Here is a 14392-nt window from a genome sequence, read left to right as displayed (position 1 = left end):
TACCAAATTGGTTTGCAGTCATTTTAGGAAAAGTATAGAAGCCATGATCTGCATTACTGATAGATTTGTCCAAGTACTTGATAGTCCATTAGGAGAATAATTTATCTGAAAGCAAGCAGACCAATACCCACACAGTCCTCTGAACACAACCAATTTCAGAAGCAACCAGACAGCTGTTACTTACTTAGGGTTTACCTATAACCACATAAAATGTGGTCCCCACTTCTAACAAGATTATATTTGCTACTTTAAAAATTGTTATTTTCTCTTGAATAGATGAATGTCTCATGTTCTATAATTGGAAAGCAGCTAAAGAATATCCAATTCAGTTGGAAAGGGTGTGAAGGGGAAGAGGAAGAACTGCAGGACAAACAGGAATATTTGAACTAATGTATCAAAATTGCCTGAAAAACCTTGGGTGCGATTATGTATCTTAATTACAATATTCTAAAATCTCTGTGCCTTCTCTTTTTTCCTGTTCCCCTATCTTCCAATTTCCCTGGGGATTTCACATAGAGACTCAACTGTTCGCTTTTATAATATCTTATCGTCACACTCCAGTAAGTCCTAAAAGTATACTCAATCATACCTGTGACTTATTTTGTGTAAAGTGCCAAAATATGCATTCAGGCTCAATGGTGACTAGATATTGCAGAAACAATATAAATATCCTCAAATTTCATATTTAGCTTTTGAATTAAATTTTCAAAAGCATTTATAATTATTTATTTTTCATTTTTATGAACTAATTAAACTCCTTTGCAAATTAATAGTCCCTAGCTCTATATCTTATAATCTTCATAATACATGTACTTATGGACTCAATTCCCACATTTCCTGTTCAGGTAATCTCAAATGACTGGACTACTTCCTGTTGACAGAGTCCTGGGCTGCTATGTTGCACAATTCCATGAGGTACATTCATGTAAGCTATGTGAATGGTGCCCCCTGAAATTTTACAAGATACAGTTTTTCTCATGAACTACAATGGGAATATGTTTCTGTTATTTATGTGCATAAGTAGCCTGACTAGACCTATCACACCTGTTTTATTGTTGTTCCTTTGCTTCCATTATTTGTTCTGTGCCAGTAACCGCACTCGCAATCTGTAGACTACCTAAATGAGGTTAAATTCTATTTATATTTCAATTAGTGGCCTGGTGCATGAATTTGTGCACATTGAAAGGAAATTTAATTAGAAGAAATATTTTAATATCGCTATTTGCCCTTTCTCTATAATAGAAGTGACAACCAAATTCATGATCGACAATGACAGATCGAAACACGCATGCAATTGGCACCAGCAAGAGCTTTATATGTATTGCACATGAGTGAGTCAACCTAGCCTTTTATATATATAGAATAAACTTGTTTAATTAGACCTGCTTTCTGATTTAGCTCAACTTTTTCCAGTCCAGTGAAGCACTCCAACTTCCCTGTCAAGTAATTGTCAGCAACACAGCAGTAAATATCAACATGAAGCAGATTATTATTGTAGATCACACAGGGAGAACAAAGGGTAAAATATTTAACTGCATCAGTGTTTGACTATATTCTGCATAGTGAGAAAACCTGAAGTCATTTTCAAGGTCCATCATTTCTTATTTCTTTTCAGTCAGGTCAAGTTTCTAAGCTTCCTATATTTCTGTTTTCTGGCTAATGAAAAGAAAATAGTATTCCACCAAGTCTCCTATCTACCTACTTCAGGACTTCTGTGAGGATCAAATTAGATGAGGCATGGGAAAATGCTTCACAGACATTTGGTTAAAGTGTAAAATGTTTCCACCTGGCTATAAAGCAAGTCGTGTTCCTGGGCTGAAGAGACTCCAAGGAGGCTAATTGTCACTAGGGAGAGGAAGCCAGGCATTGCTACATGACATCATTACCTGGTGCCCACAGCCACCGTTTCCAGGCTGGGCTGGGCTGTGGGCCACATTTTGCGCCATGGGGTTTTGGCAGCGCCAGCTGTGATTTGATGGGTTATTGCTCCAGGGTGGTAGCGGGACCTGTGTCCCAGTTGGGGGAAGCCGAGTGTTGCTTTGTGGGCACCAGGTCCACAGTGCCATTTCTCTGTAAATGGCCAGTGCACATCATGGCAGCTCCTGCATTGAGCATCTGCCCACTGGTGGTCAGTGTGTGTCACAGCTACTGGTCGGATGGACACTTCGCATATTAACCTTTTATATATAGAGATGCCTAATTTGAAGATTACCACATATGTGATCCCACCTGATGAAGTTGAAGTTGATATGCCCTCCTCTGTGCCCCATGTCCTTTTGTTCTTATGAGACTAGCATTTCTTCTGTTGCCGTGTATATGTGTGTGTGTGTGTGTGTGTGTGTGTGTGTGTGTGTGTGTGTGTGTGTTTGCTTTTCCTTCTTTAGAATAAGATATTTAAGGACAGAAATCATGACCTGTTCATCTTTGAATAATTATGGCCTAGTGCCTGCTACATTAGTGGGCTAAAATTTTTTTGCTTAATTGATTTCAATAAACTGAGAACTTTTACAGAACTCAAGAAAGTACATTAAAAGACCTATTAGATTTTAGGCTTAAAAAAAATATCCAAAATGACCTACCTAAAATTTCATTCTTAAATATAGTTCTGACTTTAGAAAAAGTCAAACTCTGTTTCATATGTTTTATTGAAGTCACTCCCCACACAATACCAAGTACAGAATTACCAGACTCATAAACAGGTTCCCTGAAGCAATGCCTTTCTATTCCCCAGCTTGATTATTAATCCAATGGCCACAGCAATGCAAACCAAATCCACAGAACTTACATGATTCTCTTTGTCCATATCCTTCTAAAGTTCCTTCTAATGCAAACTAAAATCTGCATATAAGAAATTCAGAGCATTATCCTGAAGACCAAAAAAGCGATCTTCCATTACATGCAACCTCTATTTTAAGCAATTCTCTATGATCAACTATAATAAATATAGCTACCAATTTTCTATTATACGCAGGAATTTCACCATGGTAAAGACAAATATATCAAGTAACTGCTATTTTTTAAAATTCTTTATTAATTAAAGTACTACATATGTCTCCTTTTTCCCCTATTGACCTCTCCCCACCCACCCCCCCCCCCCAGCACAGGCATTTACCCCCCTACTGTCTATGTCCATTGGTTATGCTTATATGCATGCAAGTCCTTTGGTTGATCTCTTACTCATTTTGAAATAAATCATGCCAAGGCTTAGAGTAATTCTAAGAAAAAATATCTTAATTCAAATATCTAACTGATCTTTAATTATTAGACATACAGAAAGATCTTAGCAGGAAATATGGGTACCCTTTAGGCAGCCAGCTCCACAAAGCAGATACATGGAGAAATGTATACAATAAAGAGAAAAGTCATTCTGAAATGTGAGTAGATTTAATATACTTATTGAGAACTTCTAATATGCCATACTTAATTTAACAGATGTTTATTGAGAACCTGTGATATGCCATACTCCCTTAGAGAACTGCAATTAAAAGTAAGAAAACAAACAAAATATCTTACTTCATGGAACTTATAGTAGGAAGAGAAATTATTCCAGGGGAAATAGGTCAGGAATTAGTTATAAGATGGGCTTTATGTAAAATGTAATTCTGTTCCTTCTAAGCCAAACACAGTCCCATGTTTTCAGTGTCCATGTTTCCCAGGATGACAACACTATATCTGGCTGTTCAGTTCCAACTGCAGCCTTAGTTTATGCCTCAGCATGTGACAGCATGTGAAGGAAGTGCCAGGAGACCCCGATAGATTGTGTATACACTGAAAGCCAACTTCAACAATTTGAACCTGATATGGCAAAAGATCCTTCCCTAAGGAGCCCTTCTAACATCTGATCATGCATTTCTAGATGTCTGCATCTTTTCACACTGTAAATGCAAACTTTCTGTCAACAATAGTGTTAAATAATCAGCATCTTTCCTCAGCCAACACTTACTTGTATAGCAGAACATGCCAATGAATCTCCCAAAGCTGAGTACCAGCCAAACCATTTCCAAAGAAAACAGGGATGTTAACCCTTATAATTCATTAATTACCTCTTATGTTAAATAAGTGCTAAAGCAGTTCGAAGAGATGGGTTATATGGGGATTCAGATTTAAAGATACCTTCATTAAGAGACATTACTTGGGTTGTAATTTCACTTAAAAAAAAAATCCAACAACTTTCTTAATTGAAATTGTTTCAGGGTCTGTTTCTGCATCTAAAAACCAAGGGAGCAGGTTGGGGGTGGGGGATGAGGGGTGTTTCAAGACGGTGTGAGCTAAATTGATTTAACTGTTTCTGAGGACAACGAAAGATTGAAAGATTTGTTGATATAGCATACAGTAAACAATAGTGATGACCAAGAACCAAAGACAAGAATATTGTTCCAGTAGTTTGCATGACTGTTTAAACCTGCTGTGTCTCAGAATCCCTTGTTATATACCCTTTGGAATATAGTTAGGACTAGAGATATAATTATCTTGATCTGATTAGAAATTTTTTTCCCTCTTATTAGAATTTCATCTCTTAAAGTAACACTGTCTATTAGAAATATAATGCAAGCCATAAATGTATTTTTAAGTATTCTAGTAACCATGATAAAAAGTAACAGAAAATTAATTTAAAATTTAATATTTTAAATTTGTACTTTATATAACACAATTTATCTAAATATTGTCATTTCAATAAGCATTCATTATATTTAAAAATTGAAAATTTTTTTATATTGCCTTTTCAAATGTTGATGTCAATTTTATACTTACAGCACATCTAAATTCTTGCTAGTGACTAGTGCCTACTATATTAGACACTATAGTCTTATGGGGTGAGGATATATCTGTGTCAGTGGTTGGTACTGTGTACTGGACAAGTTTGCATGCATATCAGGGTCTAAAAGTAGTAAATATATTATTATAATGAGAGATATTTATAAACCAGTATATAATTTAGAAACATGTGGTAATTAACCAGATCATTCCACAGTATGTAAAAGTATGGATTCATACTCCAACAGTAAGCAAATGACTCCCAACTTACTGGTGGAGGAAGACTAATATTTATAAACATTGAGAATCCTATCTAATAAAAGACTAACATGCAAATTGACCGTACCTCCACTGCATCAACAAGCCACGCCCACTATCCAATCAGGAGTGAGTATGCAAATTAACCAAACCAAGATGGCTGTGGCCACAGAGCGAGCAGAAGGCTTGGGTTTCCCTAGCGATGGAGGAAGCCAGGTTCCTGGCCTGCCCTGGCCTCCACTGAAGGCTACAAAGTTTCAATTATAGAAAATAAATAAATCCCAGATACCAGGGCCTCTGCTTGGGTCGCCAGGGAGTGTGGCTGGCCTGCAAACCACCACAGGCCCCTCACCCAGGCCACCCCACACCTTAAGGGAACCCCCACCCTGATCTGGGACACCCTTCAGAGCAAACCAGCAGGCCCCCACCAGTGCACCAGGCCTCTATCCTATCTAATAAAAGAGTAATATGCAAATTGACCATCACTCCAACACACAAGATGGCTGTCCCCATGTGGTTAAAGATGGCTGCCCCCATGTGGACACAAGATGGCCATCACAAGATGGCCAGCAGGAAAGGGCAGTTGGGAGGGACCAGGCCTGCAAGGGAGGGCAGTTGGGGGTGATCAAGCCTGCAGGGGAGGGCAGTTAGGGGTGACCAGGCTGGCAGAGGAGGGAATTTGGGGGCCACTGGGCCTGTAGGGAAGGGCAGTTGGGGGGAACCCAGGGCTGCAAGGGAGGGCAGTTAGGGGTTACCAGGCCTGCATGGGAGGGCAGTTAGGCATCAATCAGGCTGGCAGGGGAGTGGTTAGGGGGTGATCAGGCTGGCAGGCAGAAGTGGTTAGGGGCAATCAAGAAGGCAGGCAGGTGAGCAGTTGGGAGCCAACAGTCCTGGATTGTGAGAGGGATGTTCGACTGCCCATTTAGGCCCGATCCTACGGATCGGGCCTAAACGGGCAGTCGGGCTTCCCTCAAGGGGTCTCAGATTGGTGAGGGTGCAGGCTGGGCTGAGGGACACACACCCCTGTGCATGAATTTCGTGCATCGGGCCTCTAGTTGTTTAATAAAATTACATTTTAAAAAATAGTTCTAAATTTTCTTTTCTCTTTTATGTAATATACAAATATTGAGGCAACACATGTAAAAGTTTTAGAACTTCATTCATCAACCAGAACTAAAAATGAAGTTAAATAACGTATTCAACATTTTCACAATTATAGTTGCTTAAGGCAGATATATCAAGTTTTGGGACCTCTCTTCTAATATTCAGGATTTATCTTTTTTGGAACTTTCTTCTAAAAAATTTGCTTTCTTTTACATGCACTCAGATCCCCCCAGCCTCATCATCCTGTAGCTGTAAATTATTAGTTATAAATGGATTTCCTGGCTCTTGCTCATATTTGCTCATGCTAGAGTTTGGTTTCCTGCAAATTCTCCTTTAAAAGTTTTTTCATGAGTCACAAGCTATGTCTCAATTGGTGTTTAAAAAACAGCATTTAGCCTCTGTTACCAGCTTCCCTCTTGGGGGTCTTGCTATTCTGAACTGTTTTAAGGCTTTTAAGGCAACTTGCCTCTTTGGTGAGCCTATCTAGAGCATATATTTAGCAGTTTAATTTAGCAGCATATTTAGTGTCCTCCAGCTGTCAACCAGGCAAAGAAATCCTCCAGAATGGCTTTCCTGGTAACTTACATTGCCAAAACTTCTTCTTCACAATGCAGAGAAAATTGTCCTGTCTCTAGTGCTGTTAACCTTTTAACTGGCCTCTAAGGTGACTGAATATGTCTTGTGTCTCATAGAGTTCCTGTCAAAATGACCAATTTAATTTCTGCTCTCAGCTTCTCTATCTATAGTGGGTCAGATCAGGCTCCTGGGGACAAATTAGTTATCACACTCTCCTGCCTTCCATTTCCCATCACCTCTGCCTTCATCTTACTGTTGCATCAGTGTCAATGAGGGGACCAACCTTGGAGTAGGCACTTAATATTTTAGTGAATATTTACTTTTATTTTTATGACTAGAGGCCGATGCACAAAATTTGTGCAAGAGTAGGCCTTTCTTCCCCCAGCTGTCAGCACCAGCTTCACTCTGGCACCCAGGACCCAGGCTTCCCTCCTGCCCCGGCTTCATCGGGAAGGACGCCCGGTCTAATTAGCATATTACCCTTTTGTTATTATAGATTACATTTTCATATTCTTTATATAAGAGAATATTTATTTAAAATTTGATATTACTTTAGGGTATTTTAAAATATAATTTTGCATGGTTGTGAAGATTTGTGTTTCTAAATAGAAACAGCTTTATTATTGATTCTATCTATAAAACTAATAGAAAATTATTGTAAGAAAAAAATCAAACTATAAATATTTCTATAAAATTTCTTGAAATATCTAACAGTGAAAATTTCTGCAGTGGTTTGTTGCAAATCCTTTCAAACTTCTTTGTTCATTCTCTTTTTCACAAATATCAAATGATACATGTTATATGACATATTTTCATGTATATGTATAGACATACACACATATATAATATAATATCTACCTCAAAATTTTTAATAGATGCATAACATTCCACTGCATGTATGTACCGTTAACATTAATCAACTCTTATAGGCAAATAAATTGTTTCTTCTAATGGTTTTTTATTACAACTTCACTTTTATATAAAAACTGAAATTTGTTTTCTTTGTATCCTCTTGACAATTCCTCCAATGTAAAAACCTTTGCCAAAAGCTATCATATTATATTTATTTACTTATTTACTTTATATATATTGTTTGACAAAATGATAGAAATAATACAGATATTTTATCATTTAAATTGACAAGTTTAAAATGTGTTTATCCCCATTGATCTCTTAAAAATATAAGAAAATACTTCAAAATAACAATAAATAAAAGAGTAGGGGTATTCTCAATAAACTAAAAGTGAACTTTTAAAACATTTGAGTAATATTGTATATCATACTCGTTATAAAATTAATACTATAGTTTGATCATCTCTCAATATAGAAATATATGGGTCTATATAATTCTTTCCAATGACTTAATAGTATTTCACTTCATACATCTAGTATAACTTATCCCCTTATAAATAACTTTGAAAATGTTTCTAGTTTATATTATATTAAATACAATGTCTATATCTTTATTGTTTTGGATCAATATAACTATAAGATATAAACTTAGCAAAACAGTTGTTTTATAAATAGGTCATCCTTTTTTAATTCTAATAGATATTGCAAAAATATCTAAAAATTTTACATACTTGCCAAAAATATAAGAATATCTATTTTTCTACATCAGAAAATTGAGAAATTATGAAATTTTTCATGTTTGTCAAATACATAAGTAGCAAACCATCTCATTCTAGTTGTTTAACATTTCTGAATATGAGGCTACTATTCTTTATTTTATATTTCTTACAACTTAGTTTTTAAGTATAGTTTTACTATATATTACATAATGCCAATATTTATATTATTTAATTTTGTAAATTCTTGAAATTCAAATAGAGAGGTCATACTACATTAATTATATGGTTTGCTTTATTTGTTCAATATTTTGTTGGTGAAATTAGAACATATGATATACATCATGGTATTTCATAAATTTCCTTCTGTCATTCTGCCCCATTGTTGCATTACATTTGGTTTAATTCATCCCTTGGTTGTTTTACTTTTGAGTTGCTCCTGGTAAAAGGAGTTTTAGGGATAAAATAGGCAGAATTATGGAGTTTTAGGAATAAAGAGGGTCCATGGGGGAGGAAGGCTTAGTGAGGGCTTGGAGCTGCCAAAAGGCATACATCCACAGAGGGAGAAGATAGGGAAAAACCACAGGATAAGGGGAGAGAAAAAAAAAAACTTTCACAGAGGATGGAGAAATGCCGACAAATGGGAGAATGAAGAAAACAGATTTTCACAGGGATAGAGAATTCTACCACTGAAAGGGGAGAGAAAGAAGGGGACACCATGTGGGGTTTGGGCTTTGCAGCTAATATTTTGCAAAAAAGTGACCAGTAAGAAGGGAGCATCTACACTAATAAAAGAGAAACATGGATCATTTTTCCAAAAATTACATAGTCTGGTATTTATTGACTATTAGTGAAAAAGAGTTAATAATCAATTATGGAGAATTTGTTATGTTTTAGATAATAAATTCATTACTCAATTCATCATGGCTAAATCTCATAAAAGTAATTATTTATGTTTTAAATAGAATGAGAGAAGAAAGCAGAGGCAAGTTAAGTAACTAGTATAGAGTCAAACTCATAGCATATTATACCCAGAATGTCAAATCCAGAACAGTTTGATTCCAAAATCTTTGTCTTCATCCCATGCTATAATCAACATGGGAGCAACATCGTAACATATAATACCAAAATTTTCTGTTGTATAAAAGACATTGCCCAAAATAAATTTAGAGCTTCTTTAAGTCTAAAAATTCAATATTAATAAATTTTTATGAAGTAAGAAATACTTATAATCATAGACACATTCTATTTTTGTGTCTGATTGCAAGAAAAATTAATAATGTACATTTCTACATACATTATAGACCTCTAGCTTGTTTATAGAATACTTTTGTTAAGTGTTAGAAGTAAGGATTTAGAACCTAAATACTTTATTATAATTAAAGACTTCTATTACCTTTCTTTTTTAACATAATAAAAAATTCAAATGAGAATAAATTATTTTAGTAGAAATAATGAGGAAAGAAATAATTTTAATTAATCATACATGAGAAAAATACCTAAAGAAAAATTTCTATTATATTTAATTTAATCCCATTGATTAAGTTTAACACACTTTTTTTTCTTCTTTATTTAGTAGAAACTCAGAAAAAGTCACTATACATGTTGTTAAATGTGCCATTTGATAGACAGGATAACCACAGAAACAAATCAATTATGTTACCATAAATTTTGGTGGGGAAGTTCTTGGTTTTTACCTAATGTGATTTGTCATCTATAACAATAAATTTATTTTCTTTGCTAGAACTTATGGTCAAACATTAAAAGTGCTTAAAAGTTAAATGGATTGTCAAATTTCTTATTAGGTAAATCACAGAGAATATAATGCATTTTCTGAGGTAAGTGTTTGACAGCCAAAAAATAAAACAATCCATAAAATTTCTTCTCAAGTTCATAAAAACCCTAATGCTAAACAATAGCATTTCTCTCAACACTAGCAAACTCTTTTCTCATTACTGTGGGTTTTTTAACATAAATGAGGAAACATCCAGGTTTGAGACAAAGGAGGCAACTTAGCCTATTGCACACTTCAAAGTTCCCTGTTTAAGGGACTGCAGAAGTTCAATCTAATAGATTATTATCATACAGAAATGTGGGTCCACTACTACCCTCAGACCTTATCAATTCTTAAGAAAAAAATAACCTAATTTTTTATAAAATGCTCAATTTTGAAAATGTTCTGGTGAACACATGTAATTCCTTTATATATTGCATGATGTTTATGCAGCCCATAAATGTATTATATTTGAAATATAAGTTCTTTACATGAGAACAAAGGAGTGAAAACAAAGAGAAAATAAAAATAAAATACTTTCCAATATAGGAATTGGCCCCAATAATTAAATATTTGTAGTAAAAATGACAAGGAAAAGGAGAAATCAATTTATAATTATATTTTGGTGAATGTCAGAGTCTAATAATTTTGGCATGTGCTACTCACTTACTGGACCCTTTTGAGGGGAGGCATAATAGCTCAATCCCCTGAGTCTCAATTTCCTTATTTGCAAAATGAGAATAATTACTAAAACTTCATGGGATTCATGAGATTATTAAAATGAAATATTTATATCTAAAAGTAACAACACATATGGCAGCTACAGAAGATAGACTTTATGCTTGTCATTTATTTTTCTCTCCCTTTTCTCATTTCATATTACCTTAGAGTATGGCTAGAATTGTGGAAGGTGGTTTATAAGAGGATATGTGAATCAGCAATTTAGGTTGTAGTCATAAAGGAAAAGTATAGAAGAATTAGCAAGGTAACACTGATATGTAATTATTATTTTCTCCTGACCAGTTATTCAAAGAAAGAAAGAAGAAACAGACATTTAAATGAAGAGATTAATGGTAACTCTCTTGGCAATAGCTGTGAGAAGAGAAGATAGGAAAACTGAGAGGGGATTTTGCTAGTTTCAGATACTTACAGTGTCATTTTTACTAACATAATATAAAACACATTTTAATTAGAGTATGCTTTTTATCTAGGTCCTACTATTTAATTATGACTGAAGGGACAAGTTGGCCAGTTAACACCTGAATGCATGATGAGTTGTGTTCTAGGGTGGGAAGCTGGTATACAGGGGAACCGACATTTTGCATATTGGTAACCTTCCAGACCTTTGCAACAAAAGGGAGGCATTATCTTTATTATGCTGAACAGTAAACAAACTTGCCCTTTGAACAGATGAAGAGACTGTCCTCCAAAAATGTTTTCTATACAAACATGCTTGAAAATAATGTCAAAACAAAGACAGTCAGTGCCTCATAGAAATGGTGTACATGACCTACATAAACTGTTGGGAATTATTCCCCAGTATTCTATAATTAATAAGTCAGTCATCAATGATAAATGTATCCAATTTTCAATATTTGTTGTTGTTTTAAATTTCTCAATAATCATTTTTCTCTCCCACTATGAAAAATAAAAGGAGACATAAACCTATTTAGCAACATCTCTTTAGTCCTACTGTGCTCACTTCATGCATAGCATTGTGGATCAGACATTAAACTAAGCCATGTCCTTGGCCTACAGAGCTTCCCACTCAAGTAAAGGGGCTGTACAAGAATGTCAGTTACGGGTTGTATTCTAACAGAAGTACATACAAAGCTAAAGAAGTAGATAGAAGTGTTCAGTTTTGCTTGAGAGGTCTTTATCTAAGTGGACTTTTATCCAGAAATGCAGACTCTAAGTCTGGCAGAGGAAATAAATTATGAACTGTATTTTAACAGACAATTAAGTTTTAATAAGTGCAAGTAATAGGAAGGGTTGGGAGGAGAAGGTACAGGCTATAGAAATAGACAAGTCAGGTAGTAAAAAATGTCATGGAGTGCTAACGGATTTGCAAGTTTTTTGTTTCATTTTGTTTTGCTTGTTCTTTTTTTTTTTGTATCTAGAACATAAAGTACATGTGAGATGGATATAAAATAATTCTATCTTTCTATACATCAGCGTACCTCATGGATGGTACATTTTATTCTAAGTATTTGAGCTTTGCCACAATATAGTAGATACCAATAAGGATTTTAAGAAAGTACATTATTTTGATGCTACACTAATATTTTCTTGTTCTACAGAGAGGAATGCTGATTCGTTCTTCACTGTACAAATGGCCTTTTACTAAAAAATATACACTTTAATTAAAAACTATAAATGAGCTTTCTGTTTTCCTTACGATCTAGTCGAGATGAGTTATAATGAATGTTGATAACAAAAAAGGAAATGGAGAGTTTTGCTTCCAGTTGTCTTCAAAAGCTGATTCATTCATACCTGAGCAGAAAAGGAACAATACTTCAGATTTCTGATAATGCAATAGTAGCTTTGTCTCAAGATAAGAGCAGGAGTAGTATACCAAACAGCAGAGTCTAAATAGCTTCATTGGGTAAAGAGACTCTACGATCAGTCTCTCCTCCCTACAGGGTTAGTTGAGTGCATTTCTAACTCTTATATATTGGAGTGACCAAGGAAGCTAGGAAAGGGCATTTTAACGGTATCAAATGTGACAAGATGTTTAGGGGTTGTTTTGCACAAGCACGTCAAATGTAAATAGACATTCAGGGTCTGGGGTTCCTCTAGGCAAACAAGCAAACAAAAACTAACCCTTTTCTATTGCTTAGTACACCCTTACATACAATATTTCATGGTATAAGAGTTTCACATGTGTTAAATTCAAATTTAATTATAAATACTACCAAACAAAGTAGGTATGATTTTTTTTACTCTTTTATTTACAAATAAGGACACAGACACAAATGTTAAGTAACTTCTTCAAGCTTATAAAGGGACACAGTCAAGATTCACACAAAAACAGTCTGCCTCCAGCGGCCACACTCTTCAAAACAATTACTACACATACTATACACTGGTATTTCAAATACAGACTTGATAACTATATTGCAACCAAATTGATCAACTACTATATTTCTAAAGCCTACAGTCTCATTTTTCTCAGGCAGGGCATAAGAAAAAAAACTTCATTTGAAAAGGAGTTTTGCTCCAGGATTGTACAGAGACCCATCAGCAAGGTTAGTGGGAATGGAATGAGTTATTTGGTTTGGGGATGCTGTTCCAGCCTCAGACAAAAGAAGCCAGTTTCGTCAGAATGAGCAATATTAAACACAAGGAGATTAGATAGTGTCAACTGAGTGAAGATTAATGTGTACTTAACCAAGTTAGTAATAATAACAACACTAAGGAAAAGATTATAATTGACATTTTGAAGGTAAAACCAGAAGACTTAGTGATTTATTAAGTAATTAAGCTATAAAGGGAGTAAGTAGATCCAGCAAGGACCAGAACAATGTTTTTAATATAGATGACTTTACTCAAAAGGAAGTCTTTTGGCGGGGAAAGTTTTAAGTATTCTGAATTCTGTTGACTGTTGAATTCCAGGTAGAGATGTCCAGTAGGTAGTTTTTAAACATACACTGAGTGGCCAGATTATTATGATCTCCGAATACATAATAATCTGGCTACTCAGTGTGTATCCTATATAATAAAAGGCTAATATGCAAATTGTCTCCTCAACCAGGAGTTCAACCAGCAGGCAGGCCGGCCAACCACCCATGTACCCTCCCCCTGGCCAGGCTGGCCAGACCACACCCATGCACAAATTCATGCACTGGGCCTTTAATATATATATATATATATATATATATATATATATATATATCCTATCTAATAAAAGAGTAACATGCAAATTAACCATCACTCCGCTACACCCACCAGCCATGCCCACCAGCCACGCCCACCAGCCAATCAAGAGCTATATGCAAATTAACCCAACCAAGATGGCAATTAACTTGCATATCCAGGCACAGAGCGAAGACTGAAGACAGTGGAGAAGGAAGCCAAGCACTGCAGAAGGGAGCAAAGCTGCAGAGAAGTAAGCAAGCGGGGTGGAGGAGAAAAGAGGGAAGCAGATGGGGCGGGGGAGAAGGGAGTGAGTGAGGCAGCAGAGACTGGAGGGAGCGAGGCAGTGGAGAAGGGAAGGGAGCAAGGCAGTGTAGATGGGAGGAAGCGAGGCAGCGGAGACAGGAGGGAGCAAGGCAGAGGAGATGGGAGGGAGGGAGCGAGGCAGCAGACAGGTGGGAGCGAGGCAGAGGATACAGGAGGGAGTGAGGCAGGGGAGATG

The sequence above is a fragment of the Eptesicus fuscus genome, chromosome 3 (assembly GCF_027574615.1).
Source record: "Eptesicus fuscus isolate TK198812 chromosome 3, DD_ASM_mEF_20220401, whole genome shotgun sequence".
Taxonomy (NCBI): domain Eukaryota; kingdom Metazoa; phylum Chordata; class Mammalia; order Chiroptera; family Vespertilionidae; genus Eptesicus; species Eptesicus fuscus.
The sequence above is the reverse complement of the archived record's forward strand: the minus strand, read 5'-3'. Positions refer to the sequence as shown.